The sequence below is a fragment of the Microcaecilia unicolor genome, chromosome 1, assembly GCF_901765095.1.
Source record: "Microcaecilia unicolor chromosome 1, aMicUni1.1, whole genome shotgun sequence".
NCBI lineage: Eukaryota > Metazoa > Chordata > Amphibia > Gymnophiona > Siphonopidae > Microcaecilia > Microcaecilia unicolor.
This window is the reverse complement of record NC_044031.1, coordinates 218715774-218728692: the sequence shown is the minus strand read 5'-3', so window position 1 is coordinate 218728692 and position 12919 is coordinate 218715774.

Genomic DNA, 12919 nt, shown 5'->3' with positions numbered 1-12919 from the left:
TTCTTGCTTTTGCTGGAGCACCTTCAGTCTGTAGCGAATGGTATGACTGCTGTCAGCACCTAGGCCCTGACCAATAAACTAAAATTGAATTCGCAAAAAAACAGGACCCATCATCAATATCCTCAACCAATGGTCAAATCTTTACCATCGAATCGGAAACCAGAGTACTAGGGGTCTTGCTTAACTCTTCATTGACCTTTGCTTCCCAGCTATGAAGGAAAATACTATTCAAAATGAGACAGCTACGCCTAGTCAGATCATTCTTCGACCAAAAAGCCTTCACACTACTAGTCCAAATGTTAGTCCTGCCTCACTTGGATTACTGTAATGTTCTATTTCTTGGTAATAAGTGTCAATATCAGAAAAAAAACTGCAAATCAGAACACAGCTGCTAGATTAATATACAGATTGAACAGATATACTAGTGTTTCAACTCATCTAAACAAACTGCACTGGCTTCCCGTAGCAGAAAGACTCAAAGCTGCTTATTTAGTTTTTCAAATCCCACAAGGCTTCACCTCTGCACTGCTGACTAAGACCGCTTCGCTATGTCTGATCCAGTCTAACAGACTGAAAAAAACAACTGATGCTAGCATCACCATTCCAAAAGACAATTAGAAATCAGAGGAATTTCAGCTCTCTATTCCCCGTTCTTGGAGTCAAAATATGGAACTGTCTACCTATTCCCATCAGAACAGAAAATGCTACCTCAATTTCACGAAGAGGCTAAAAGCCTTTCTCTTCCCAAAGACTGCTTCATAACAGTCCAGCATGACTACCTCCTAGTATCATCCATTATCCTTTCCTTAATGTTTTTAGTCTCATGCATTAATCCAATGGTCTCTAATGTTTCTGAAACCTCACACTAATGCTATTTGCTTTTGTCTCACCTAGAATGTAAACCACACTGAACCCTGGAAAGGGGATATTAGTGGTATACAAGAATTGATTTGAATTGAAGGGAAAGACTTGTTTTCTCTTTTCCAACATATGTATTTACATCTTGGTTTTGGGGAGCCTTTGAAAAATTCTCCTATGTGGTACCCATTTTTTTTTTTTTAGAAATCCCTTTGAAAATTGCTATTTTATAATGTCTGTTTTTAGCCTGTTTGTGTGTGTTGTTTTAAAATCTTTGAAATGTTTCTGCTGCTTATGTTTACTTGAAATATCTCTGCCTGTGCTACAGACAAAAGGCTTGTCTATCAGACAGAAAATTATGAGTTAAAATAAGCAGCTTCAGGGGGTGCAAATAAATCATCCTCTGGCTCTCCCAGCCCCCCCCCCCCCCCAAGTTTCCTAGTTGCTGATGTGCTTCAAGAGGTCCTAGTATCCTGCACATTTATCTTTAATAAACGTAGAGGCAGCTCTTCCTAGGGTAGCTGGCAGCATCAGTGTTTCCCTTGCACTGCCTGCAGATGACCTGAAAGCCTTCATTCTGCTATATTCTGCAAAGGCAAAATATGATGTTGCATCAAGGGAGGGCGAGATGCGGCAGAGGGAATGCTTCCGGCGGCTGACACTGCTGGCTAACCTATGAACAGCTTAAAGGCTTTTAAAAGTAACCATGGTTTTGTTTAACTGGCCAGAAACAGCCACTGAACAGTTAAATTGCTTGTTCAGAGTTATCCGCTAAAGTGCAACTGAAAATTAGTGGTTAGCACTTAAGTGAAAGCTGACTATTTTGGGGGTATTCCAGGGGCAGAGTTGGCACTTGGCCGGTTAAGTGCTGATATTCAGCACTTAAGTTGTAGAGTAATTGCATAAATGGGACCGCATAAAACACAGTCCTTTCTATATGCGGCAACCCATAAGTTCTGCATATCTATTTAACCAAAGTACAAAAAAAAAGGAAACCAGAAGGAGAAAAGTATTCCACGTAATGGATCAGAAAAAGAAAAAAGAAGGGGAGGACAGCATTGTTCTACATGCCAAAAATGTATTCTAGAAACAAATATTGTAAAGGCACCACATATGTAACCAGCCATGTGTTACCTAGCACCACATAAACCAGATATTCAATGCCGAAACTCGGACATAGCCCGGCACTGAATATCCGGGAATAACGCTAGCAGCGGTCAGCAAAATGCTCACCGATATAGGCTGAATATTGACCCCCATGTTTTCAAAAGTACATGGAAACAGAACACAATTCTTATGTTAGGGAGTTCCTCTGAAAAGGCCCTGAATAACAAAAGGCTCTATTTCTCGTTAATTTACTTCACTCATTGAAGGTAATTGCATCAGATTCTTCTGAGAAGATTGCAAACTGTGTGGCGGAGGATAGCTCTCCAGCATAGTAGAAAGATAAGAAGGAACTCTTTTAAAGCCTTATAGGCCAAACATAGGGGTCCTTTTACTAAAATACATTAAACACTTAATACCCAGTTTATGCTGCATTAACTGCTAGCACAGTGCTGTGTATTAAGAGGCTTTGAGGTATTTTTAAAGTTAGCATGTGGTAAACCGGGCACTGACTACTTTTTCTGTCAAGGTGTGTAGCATAGGTGGATAGTGGGCATGGAAGGCGTTTGTTTGGCAGCTAAAACGCTGCATTTACTGAGTGCTAACTGCCTAATGCAGAGTTAACATAGGATCACCTACCGCCTTCTACATACAAGGTGCTAAGTACTTCTGCATTAACTGGGAGCAAACACCGTACATTAATCTGACTGTTTATGTACAACCTGCCATGCAAAATAGTGGGAATGCCCCTCAATAACTGCTGTGTTAAAATTTGCAGCTACTTTGGGCTAACATCCCACATTAAGCCATGGTAACTGCAAATTTTACCACAGTTTAGTAAAGGGACTGCTTAGTGATTTGAAGGAAATTCTTGCTTCAAATCAGAAACCAATGTAGCTTCTTAAGAATACTAAAGCTTAGTAAAAGGGTCCCATAGGCAGCAAAGCCATTGTAAAGTTAACAGGTTAATACATCAGCCTTCAAAATGGCTTCCTTTGTAATTCTATAAACCAGGCTTTTCTTACTCACCTATCCCCTTCTTTCAACAGCATAATTTCTCTTCTTCTTCATCTATTATATAATGTCTCAATCTGCGTCCCTGGATGGCTGGCTGGCTAGGTTCGTAACCGTATGCAAATGAGCTACTACGTAATCGGCTCACCTCCAGTCTTCCCTTTCCTTCCCTCTCAGTGTCCCACCCTCGCGGAAAGAGGAAATTTGACAGTGAGAGGGAAGGAAAGGGAAGGCTGGAGGTGAGCTGAGCCTGCCGCCACTGCGACTTGAGGTAAAATAAATGTTTTTAAGGCAAGGCAGCAGGAAGGAAAGGAGGGCTGTTGTGGGAGAAAAGGGCTGGCAGGTGAGGGCTGGGGTTGAACTGGAACTCAGGTGCTTAAAGGGGGGGCAGGTGGGGGCTGGGGAGAATCGCTAGACATGGATGCGAGGGGAGGGGAGAATCGCTAGACATGGATGTGAGGCGAGGGGAGAATCGCTGGACATGGAGGGGAGGGCACACAGGAGAATCACTGGACATGGAGGAGGGGAGGGGAGATGAGAAATCGCTGGACATGGAGGGGAGGGCACACAGGAGAATCGCTGGACATGGAGGGGAGGGGAGAAGAGAAATCGCTGGACATGGAAGGGAGGGCACACGGGAGAATTGCTGGAAATGGATGGGAGGGTAGGGGAGAAAGGAGAAATCGCTGGACATGGAGGGGAGGGAAGGGGAGAGAGGAGAATTGCTGGATATGGATGGAGGAGAAGGCAGGGAAGAGAGATTTAAAACATAATTGTGATTAGACGATAGCCTTGCTAGGGCCCGTTTCATTTTTTATGAAACTGGCTTTTTTTGCTTGTCTCTTAAATAATGTAGGCTGTTGCCATCTGCCTGTAATAGAATTGCAGAGTCAGTCATGCACACTCACTGGCCACATTCAAATTCAGCCTAAATATCTGTCTTTTCAGGTAACTTTTAAATGTTAACTACTTCTTTCTAACAAATACATTCTCCATTACACCACTGTTTGTCATGCATGTATGTCTTAACCAGTTTAAGTCTGGCCTGAAAACAAATTATTTTAAGCAGGCCTTTGATATCTGAGATGGCTTCCACAAAGAAGCTGAGAAAAGGGTGAAAAGTGGAACAGGGAGTAAGACTAGAAGAAAGTGAGATGAGAGAAGCTGTAGCAAGAGACAAATATATAGAGAGGAAAGAGAAATTATAATAGACAAATATATAGAGAGGAAACAGAAATGATGATGACATGGGAGGAAGACTGGAAGAGAATCCTTAAAAGAAGGATTCAGAGATCAGAGAAAAAAACAAGCACAAGTAGAGAACAGAGAACTGAAGTTAAACTATAGACACGAAGGCTGGAAAATTGTTCAAGTTTTTAGTAAAGATTTCTGAGCCAGCAGGGCTGGATCAAGGGTAGGCAATAGCTATATCTGGCCCTTCTCCTCCAGCCCTGCAGTCACTAGTTATTTTACTGGAAGGACATGGGGGAACAGGAGGGGATTGTGTCAGTATTTGATGCCATAGTCTGAATGCCTTGGAGGGGCATAATCGAACGGAAACGCCTATCTCCATGGGCGTTTATCTCCGAGAACGGGTCCGTGAAGGGGCGGGCCGAAAAAATGGACGTTTTTGAGCTGGGCATTTGTTTTTTTTAGCGATAATGGAAACTAAAAACGCCCAGCTCAAAAAAGTCCTAATCCGAGCCATTTGGTCGTGGGAGGGGCCATGATTTGTAGTACACTGGCCCCCCTGATATGCCAGGGCACCAACTGGGCAGCCTAGGTCAGTGCGGTGGACTTCAGAAAAAGCTCCCACATGCATAGCTCCCTTACCAAGGGTGCTGAACACCCAACCCCCCTCCCCCAAAACCCACAAATGTACAACGCTACCATAGCTCTTAGGGGTAAAGGGGGCACCTACATGTGGGTACAGTGGGTTTTGGAGGCCTCCCATTTACCAGCACAAGTGTTAAAGGTGGGGGGGGGGATGGGCCTGGGGCCACCTGGCTGAAGTGCACTGCGGTACCTGAAGTGCACTGCGGTACCCACTAAAAGTGCTCCAGGGACCGCATACATGCAGGCCTCTAGGGCTGGTTGCTGCTATATAACTTTGGCACACCAGTTGACACCTGAAGACTAATCTCTACGAAAACGTCCTTTATTGGAATAACCGCCTTTACTCACAGTTAACTGCAGATCAGAGGTTGTGCCCCACTGGCAATGAGTCTCCCTGGTACTGAGATGAGTAGTAGGTCAGAACTGGCAGAATGCTGTACAATGCCCTCATTCAGCCACATTCAAGGGAAGAACTAAGTTGTCTAACGTGGCTAACACAGGAAAGGGAACTAAAACTGGCTTACAACAATGGCCACTACCGCATGGACTACAACAGGAAACACAACAGGGCACACTCTGACCCAGTAGGCGGGGGGAAAAGCACCATGGGAGAAGAGCCTACCAACTACCAACATCGTGAGACTGTAACACAAGCTAATGAAATCACGGAGCCCAATACCCTACACCCACCACAATGCAATGCTGATGTGACCCTGTACTGCACCCGAGAGCCACATCTGACCCACGGAAAGGCTGTGACAGGATCGAACACATTCTGCTGTCATGGAGGTGGGTACGGCATTTGAGGCTGGCATACAGGCTGGGAAAAAAGTTTTTAAAGTGGGTTTTTTTTTTGGTGGGAGGGGGTTAGTGACCACTGGGGGAGTCCGGGGAGGTCATCCTCGATTCCCTCCAGTGGTCATCTGGGCAGTTGGGGCACTTTTTTGGGACTTGTTCGTGAAAAAAAAGGGTCCAAAAAAAGTGACCCAAAATCACGGTAAAAACGCCTTTTTTTTTTCGATTATCAGCTAAAGACGCCCATCTCTCCTCGGCTGATAACCACACCCCAGTTCCGCCTCCACCATGCCTCCGACACGCCCCCATCAACTTTATTCGTTTCCGCAACAGAGTGCAGTTGGAAATGCCCAAAATCGGCTTTCGATTATACCGATTTGGGCGCCTTTGCGAGACAAACGTCTATCTCCCAATTTAGGTCGCACTATAGGCGTTTTTCTCTTTCGAAAATAAGCTGGATTGTCTTTAAAATATCTTCTCTTTGGCAGCTCTGAAATGTAGAGACCTATCACTGAGTCTCAAATTGAAAGGGGAATAGAATACTCCCTTTTTTTCCCCACAAAAATAAAACCGTCATTCCCTTGTTATATCTTATGGGAGACAGAGGTGTTGGACTAAATAGGCTCCTTATGCTGTATTGTCTCAAAGAAATAGCATGGCAGCAGCAAGAAGAGGTTACAGGAGAGTTGGATGGAGTTTAGAAAGGGGTAATGGGTTCTTGGTTTGGTTTTCCTCTTGGCTCAGCTACTAAGCCCTAGTTTTCCATTTTCACTCCCAGCACAGCTCTGCTACAGGCTAGCTACTGGGAAGTGGAGGAGTGGCCTAGTGGTTAGGGTGGTGGACTCTGGTCCTTGGGAACTGAGGAACTGAGTTCGATTCCCACTTCAGGCACAGGCAGCTCCTTGTGACTCTGGGCAAGTCACTTAACCCTCCATTGCCCCAGGTACAAATAAGTACTTGTATAAAATATGTAAGCCGCATTGAGCCTGCCATGAGTGGGAAAGCGTGGGGTACAAATGTAACAAAAATAAAAAAATAAAATATCATGTGTAACTTATGTGGCTGTGCAGGGAACCATGAATATAGGGTACTGCTATAGTGGTGTGCCACCCCAATATACTTCGATATCATGTGGGCCAGGGAAAAAGGGGAGTGGGGTGATAATGGTGCTAGGCAGAGAATGGAGGAGAAAGGGGATATTTGGTAAAAGGAGAGAGAGAGTAAGAGGGATTTTGTGTTAGAGTCACCACTAATAAAGGAGAGGGCATTATGCCAAAGCTGTTACCATCAAATGAGGTGCCATTTTCCATTTTTTCAGAAGGCACTAGAGTCAATGCTAACTCAGCTCCCCAAGCCAACCATCTACTCTGTAATAACTAGAGCTTAAGCAGGTGAGCTGGTACACAGAGTTGATATGAATATATGGCTTTGGGTTCACTGATTTCCTGCTCAGTTTGTGATCTTTGAGATTTCAGTCTCAGGGCAGAAGTACCTCATGAAAATATGGTCCTAGGGGTTGTGGAGCAACTGATTGCTGAGCTTCCAAGGTTGGTGCATGCTCATAGGGCCTTTCTGGATATGGAACTGCTATTGTATTTCGGTCTGTAAATTTTGGATATTAATGGTGTCTGGGGCTCAGGGAAGGGGGAGTAAGAATATGAACCTTGCCATGAAGGGTGGGGGGGAAATTGAAATGTGCAATGAACCTGCTTAGGAGGTATGAGGAATGGGTGATCCTAGCCTACAGGAGAGGAGCACTGTCCAAGGTAGAGTGAGAGGGAACCTAATGGGGGAGGAATTAGTAGGGGGCAAGGCAGGTCAGGTCAGGAGTAGAGAGCAGAGTAGTAGAATGGGGGAGTGGTTTAGGTATTAAGCATCCTACCCAAAAACAAAAGTCAAACTGCATTGGGAGAAAGAAATTAGGGACAATCAGAATAAGAAGATGAGAGGAGAAAGTAGACTTTTAAGATGACTTTTAAGTTATGGGCGGCATGCAGGAAGGCGAGGGGCAGGTGAAGGACTGTTGTGGGAGTGGGAGAAGAGGTCGGGCAGCAGGCTGGCTCCTGGGGAACTTCCGGTTCCGGCGGGGAAATATTGGGGGTGCTCAAGCACCCACAACACCCTCGGAGTCGGCACCAATGCTTGTATCCTATTTTATAGACCTCCCACTAACTGGAACAACAATCAATCCACCTTCATGGACTTTTTATCTAATGCCTGCATCAATAATTCCAATGTACTATTAATTGGAGATTTAACCCTTCATTTAGAGGATTCCGACTCTGCCTATACCAGCGAATTTAAGGATCTCCTTCACCTCTGTAACCTTGACCTCCCTCCTATACAACCTACACACAGCAAAGGTCACTCGCTTGACATCATTTCTCACAAATTCTCAACAGATCAAAACATATATATATATATACAATATCAACTGGTCTACCACCCCCTGGTCGGATCATCATAAATTGACTTTATCCCTGCAATGGCAGAAAAAAGGCCAGCCTAAAGCACAAGACACAATATATTACTTACACCAATACCTAAAAACCCTAAGAAACCAGCGAGTGATGTTGCCAACTACCGTCCTGTCGCCTCCATCCCTTTGCTAATTAAACTGATGGAAAACAGAGTAACCTCTCAAATCAACGAATATGTACAAAAATTCTCCATTCTACATGAATCACAATCGGGTTTCCGTCCAGGCCACAGTACAGAAACCGTTCTACTCACTCTAATATCTAAATTTAAACAGGAAATTTCATTTGGAAACAACATCCTTCTTCTACAATTTGATCTATCCAGTGCATTTGATATGGTAAATCACAATATTCTAACCAAACTACTGGATAAACTTGGGATTGGTGGAAACATCATTAATTGGATAAAAGGCTTCATCACCTCAAGATCTTACCAAGTTAAATCAACCTCAACTATTTCATCTCCCTGGTCACCAAACTGTGGCATACCTCAAGGATCCCCTTTATCCCCGATCCTCTTCAGCCTTATGATGATCCCCCTGGCCAAAGCTCTATTCAGACATGGTCTCAACCCTTTCATCTACGTTGATGACGTCACCATTTTCATTCCCTTTAAATCTAGTCTATCAGAAATTTTCGACAAAATATCCTTGGGCATGAACATCTTAACCTCTTGGGCTAACGCCTTCATGATGAAAATGAATAAAGAGAAAACACAATGCCTAATCCTCTCGGGATGAGAGCACTCCGTGCTCCTCCCTACCAATCTTATCACCTCCGACATTACAATCCCCATATGTGATAACCTGAAAATCCTTGGAATGACTTTAGACAACCATCTCTTGTTCGAAAATCACGCAAAATTCATTACAAAGAAAATGTTCAACATGATGTGGATATCCAACAAAACAGATGAAACTAGTCCTCGCAAAAATATAACAATTGCCAAAAACAGCGAAGATGACACACAAAAATAAACTAATCAAAAAAAAATAAACAAAAATAATAAATAAAAACCTCAATACCAAAAAATGAAAAATAAAAAATAGCAAAAAATGAAAAAAGTTAAAAACAAAACAAGACGACACAAAAAAATTAAAACTCAAAATTTTATTGAAAGATGATATCACTCTTTATTGAAAGATGATATAACTCAACACAGCTGTGTTTCAGTCCAACTGGCCTGTGGGAATTATAAAACAGACATGGGTATTGAGCAAGTGAATAGGAGTTAGGAGTTACAAGCAGCCTAAAAAAGGTGGGCTTTTACCCTAGATATGAAGACTGCCAGAACTGGAGCGTGACATACTCATTCAGGAAGCCTATTCCAGGCATATGGTTCAGCAAGATATAAAGAATGGAGTTCCAGTGGAGGAGAAGGGTACAAATAAGAGAGATTTACCAAACAAATGGAGTTCTCAGGGAGGTGTGTAGGGAGAGATAAGAGTGGAGAGGTACTGAGGAGCTGCAGAGTGAATGCATTTGTAAGTCAATAAGAGGAGTTTTAATTATATGCAGAAACGGATAGGCACCAGAACATCCAGCCACTCCAGCCATCACACCCTGAAGCCAGCTAACCAACAGCATCCATGGCTAACCTCACTTTAGCTGTCTGTCAGCCTGCCCCAGAGCTCTAATATGCCCCAAAGCCATAATAAAGCTCTGGGGACTTCTAAAAATTCAGCCGCAGGCAAATGCATCTGCAGCCTGCACTCTCCGCTCCTACCCCGTACATTCTTCTGTGCATGCGCTCCCCCCCCCCCCCCCCCCAGTTGCTGGGCACTCTTCTTCTGGCACTTTTCGCACCACTGTCATCTTGGCATTTCCCTGGCCCTTACCTTGTTGCTGTGCTCATCTGGGCCAATCAGAGCTCTCGTTAACTTGGTGCTTTTGTGCCACAAATATCCGGCCCTTTGAACCTGCTCCAATGTTTCCCCTCCCGTCACGGGAACCTCTCTCATCTCTGCACATGCACACTAATTGCACATGTGCCAGAAATATATCTCCTGCAGCCCTGGCACTCAGGACTGCCGTGACACCAAAATGCAGCCACCAACCATCTTTACCTGCCCCCCTCGGCAATGAATGCTTTGCAGCCACTGAGTGCAGTCCCACAAACTCCGGAGAGCTTCCCTTCTCAGCATGGGAGCATTCTGGGTTTGCAGGCACCTGTACCATGCTAATCTTTCAATGTGGTATATATCATTCAGTGTAAAAAGTGTGATGAAGGCTGCTACATTGGAGAAACAAGTGAGATGCTAAAGAAGAGATTTAATTTACATAGACATCATATGAAAAATGCCAGTACAAACAAAGGTGTCACGCCTGTGGGACAGCACTTTACAAAACCATAACACTGTACCAGTGATTTCATGGTAAGGATCCTGAAAGGGAACTTTAAAACAATACAGGAACGTAAGACCTTTGAAGTCAAAATGATTAAATATTTTGACACCCACCAGACAGGACTTAACAAAGATCTGGGTTTTCTAGCCCATTACAAAGCATAAAATTGTATTGCTTTGTAAATTGTATTGCTCTCCTGTCTTCCTGACTCTCACCTATCCACCCCCATCCTGTTAGATTGTTACTGAAATGCTTTGATGTTTCATTCATCCCCTGTCTCCATGCATATAGACTGTCACTGAAATGCTTTGATGTTTCACTCATATATACTGTTATCTACCAACATTTGCTTATTTCCGATCTGACGAAGAAGGGCAACCTTCGAAAGCTAATCAAGAAATGTATTATGTCCAATAAAAAAAGGTATCATCTTATTTTCTTTTCCATGTTTTATTTTGTTTTATTTCTATTGATTACCTTTAAAAGTGGACTAACACGGCTACCACACCTCTCTACTCAATCTGCCTTGGAAAGCCTGGTGTTATAAAGATGGAATATATTGAAATTCAGTGGAAGTAAAATTAAACTCTCCTTTCATTGGGGCACATGCAATCACATCTTCACCTCATCGCTTTTGTAGAAGTTAACATTTTAGATACACAAATGGGTTATTCTGTTTTGAGCATGTTTCAGGGACAAATGGTTTTATAAGTCAAGATAATAAAAAATATTTGGTTTGGTACAGCTCTCTCATTTGTTGAAACATAACTAAATGGGCTATAAGCCCCTAATGCAGTCCATTGGTTTTCTTATATTTTGTTCTTGTGATGACTTATACTGTGCCAAAACTGAAAACTCTCATCTCTTCTATCTGGTCGATAATAAAAGGAGCTCATTGTGAATACTAACCACTCTTAAAGGTTGCTCTGTGGCTGTACATGAGGAATTGCGACAGTGGAGTAGAATTTCTGGGTGGGATAACAGGTTGGATGGGTGGGCACTAGAGAAACACCTGCCACCCGAAGCACCTGCCCCTACTCCTACCCCACTCCTAGTAATTTCAATGAGGGTAGCAGTGCTGGTTTCAGTGGCTGCAGGTCATGTTGAGGGCTAGGGGAAGTACTCAGAAGCGCAGCCAGGTTGAGACAGGTTGATGGCGCGGGGGAGCGAGAGTGGACTTCCGCCGGCGCACATTTTCGTGCAACATGATGAAAAAAATAGGTGCTGGCACAAGCAGAACTCCGGGGGAGCAGCAGCTCCCCTGGCGCCCCAATTAGCTATGCCACTGGGTGTACTCTTCATCTTCCATTGAGCCACAGTCCTCAAACATATATATGCTTCCCCTAATATTCTGCCAGTGTCGTTATACTCATATTAGCCCTCTCCTCAAGTCACTTCACTGGCTTCCTATCCGTTTCCACATACAGTTCAAACTCCTCTTATTGACCTATAAGTGCATTCACTCTGCAGCTCCTCAGTACCTCTCTACCCTCATCTCTCCCTACATTCCTCCCCGGGAACTCCGTTCACTGGGTAAATCTCTCTTATCTGCACCCTTCTCCTCCACTGCTAACTCCAGACTCTGTTCCTTTTATCTTGCTGCACCTTATGCCTGGAATAGACTTCCTGAGCCGGTATGTCAAGCTCTATCTCTGGCCGTCTTCAAATCTAAGCTAAAAGCTCACCTTTTTGATGCTGCTTTTAACTCCTAACTCTTGTTCACTTGTTCAGAACCCTTATTTTATCAAACTCACTCTAATATTCCCTTATCTCTTGTTTGTCCTGTTTGTCTGTCCTAATTAGATTGTAAGCTCTGTTGAGCAGGGACTGTCTCTTCATGTTCAAGTGTACAGTGCTGCGTACGTCTAGTAGTGCTATAGAAATGATAAGTAGTAGTAGTAGTAAATATTCTGTATCCACAGAAACTCCTGGCCCTCCCCCAACAATGGATGCAGAGCAGAGCTAAGACATTTCACTATAAAACTCACCGTACAAAAATGTTTGTTTTAAATGTTCTCTCGATAACAAGGCATATTATATAGTACAAAAATCTATCAAACAAAAAGTCACCTAGAATCTAGAACAAATCTATCATGCCAGCACTAACATCCAAAACAAGGATCCTACCTATGATATTTTAGGGCCCTAAATATTTCAGTGGGGCTGTAAAATATCAATACATCTATCGTGAGAACCGAACAAGCTACAGAATAGTATATAGAAAATTCATGCTAACAATATTTTGGTCATACACACAGAACACAAATGGCAAATACAGAATAAGTGACCACAAACCATAAACAAATTAAATTGAAATCCCAAGAGGCCAGACCTTGCATGTAGTACAGCATCAGAGAAATAGAAAGAGAGGCATTTTCTCTTCCATTGTGCAAAATATAATGATAGCACATGCCACAGATGGTGTTAGGGGTTACAACTAGGGCAACTGCCCTTGGCCCCCTGGCCTGAGAGAACCACAGGCCAGC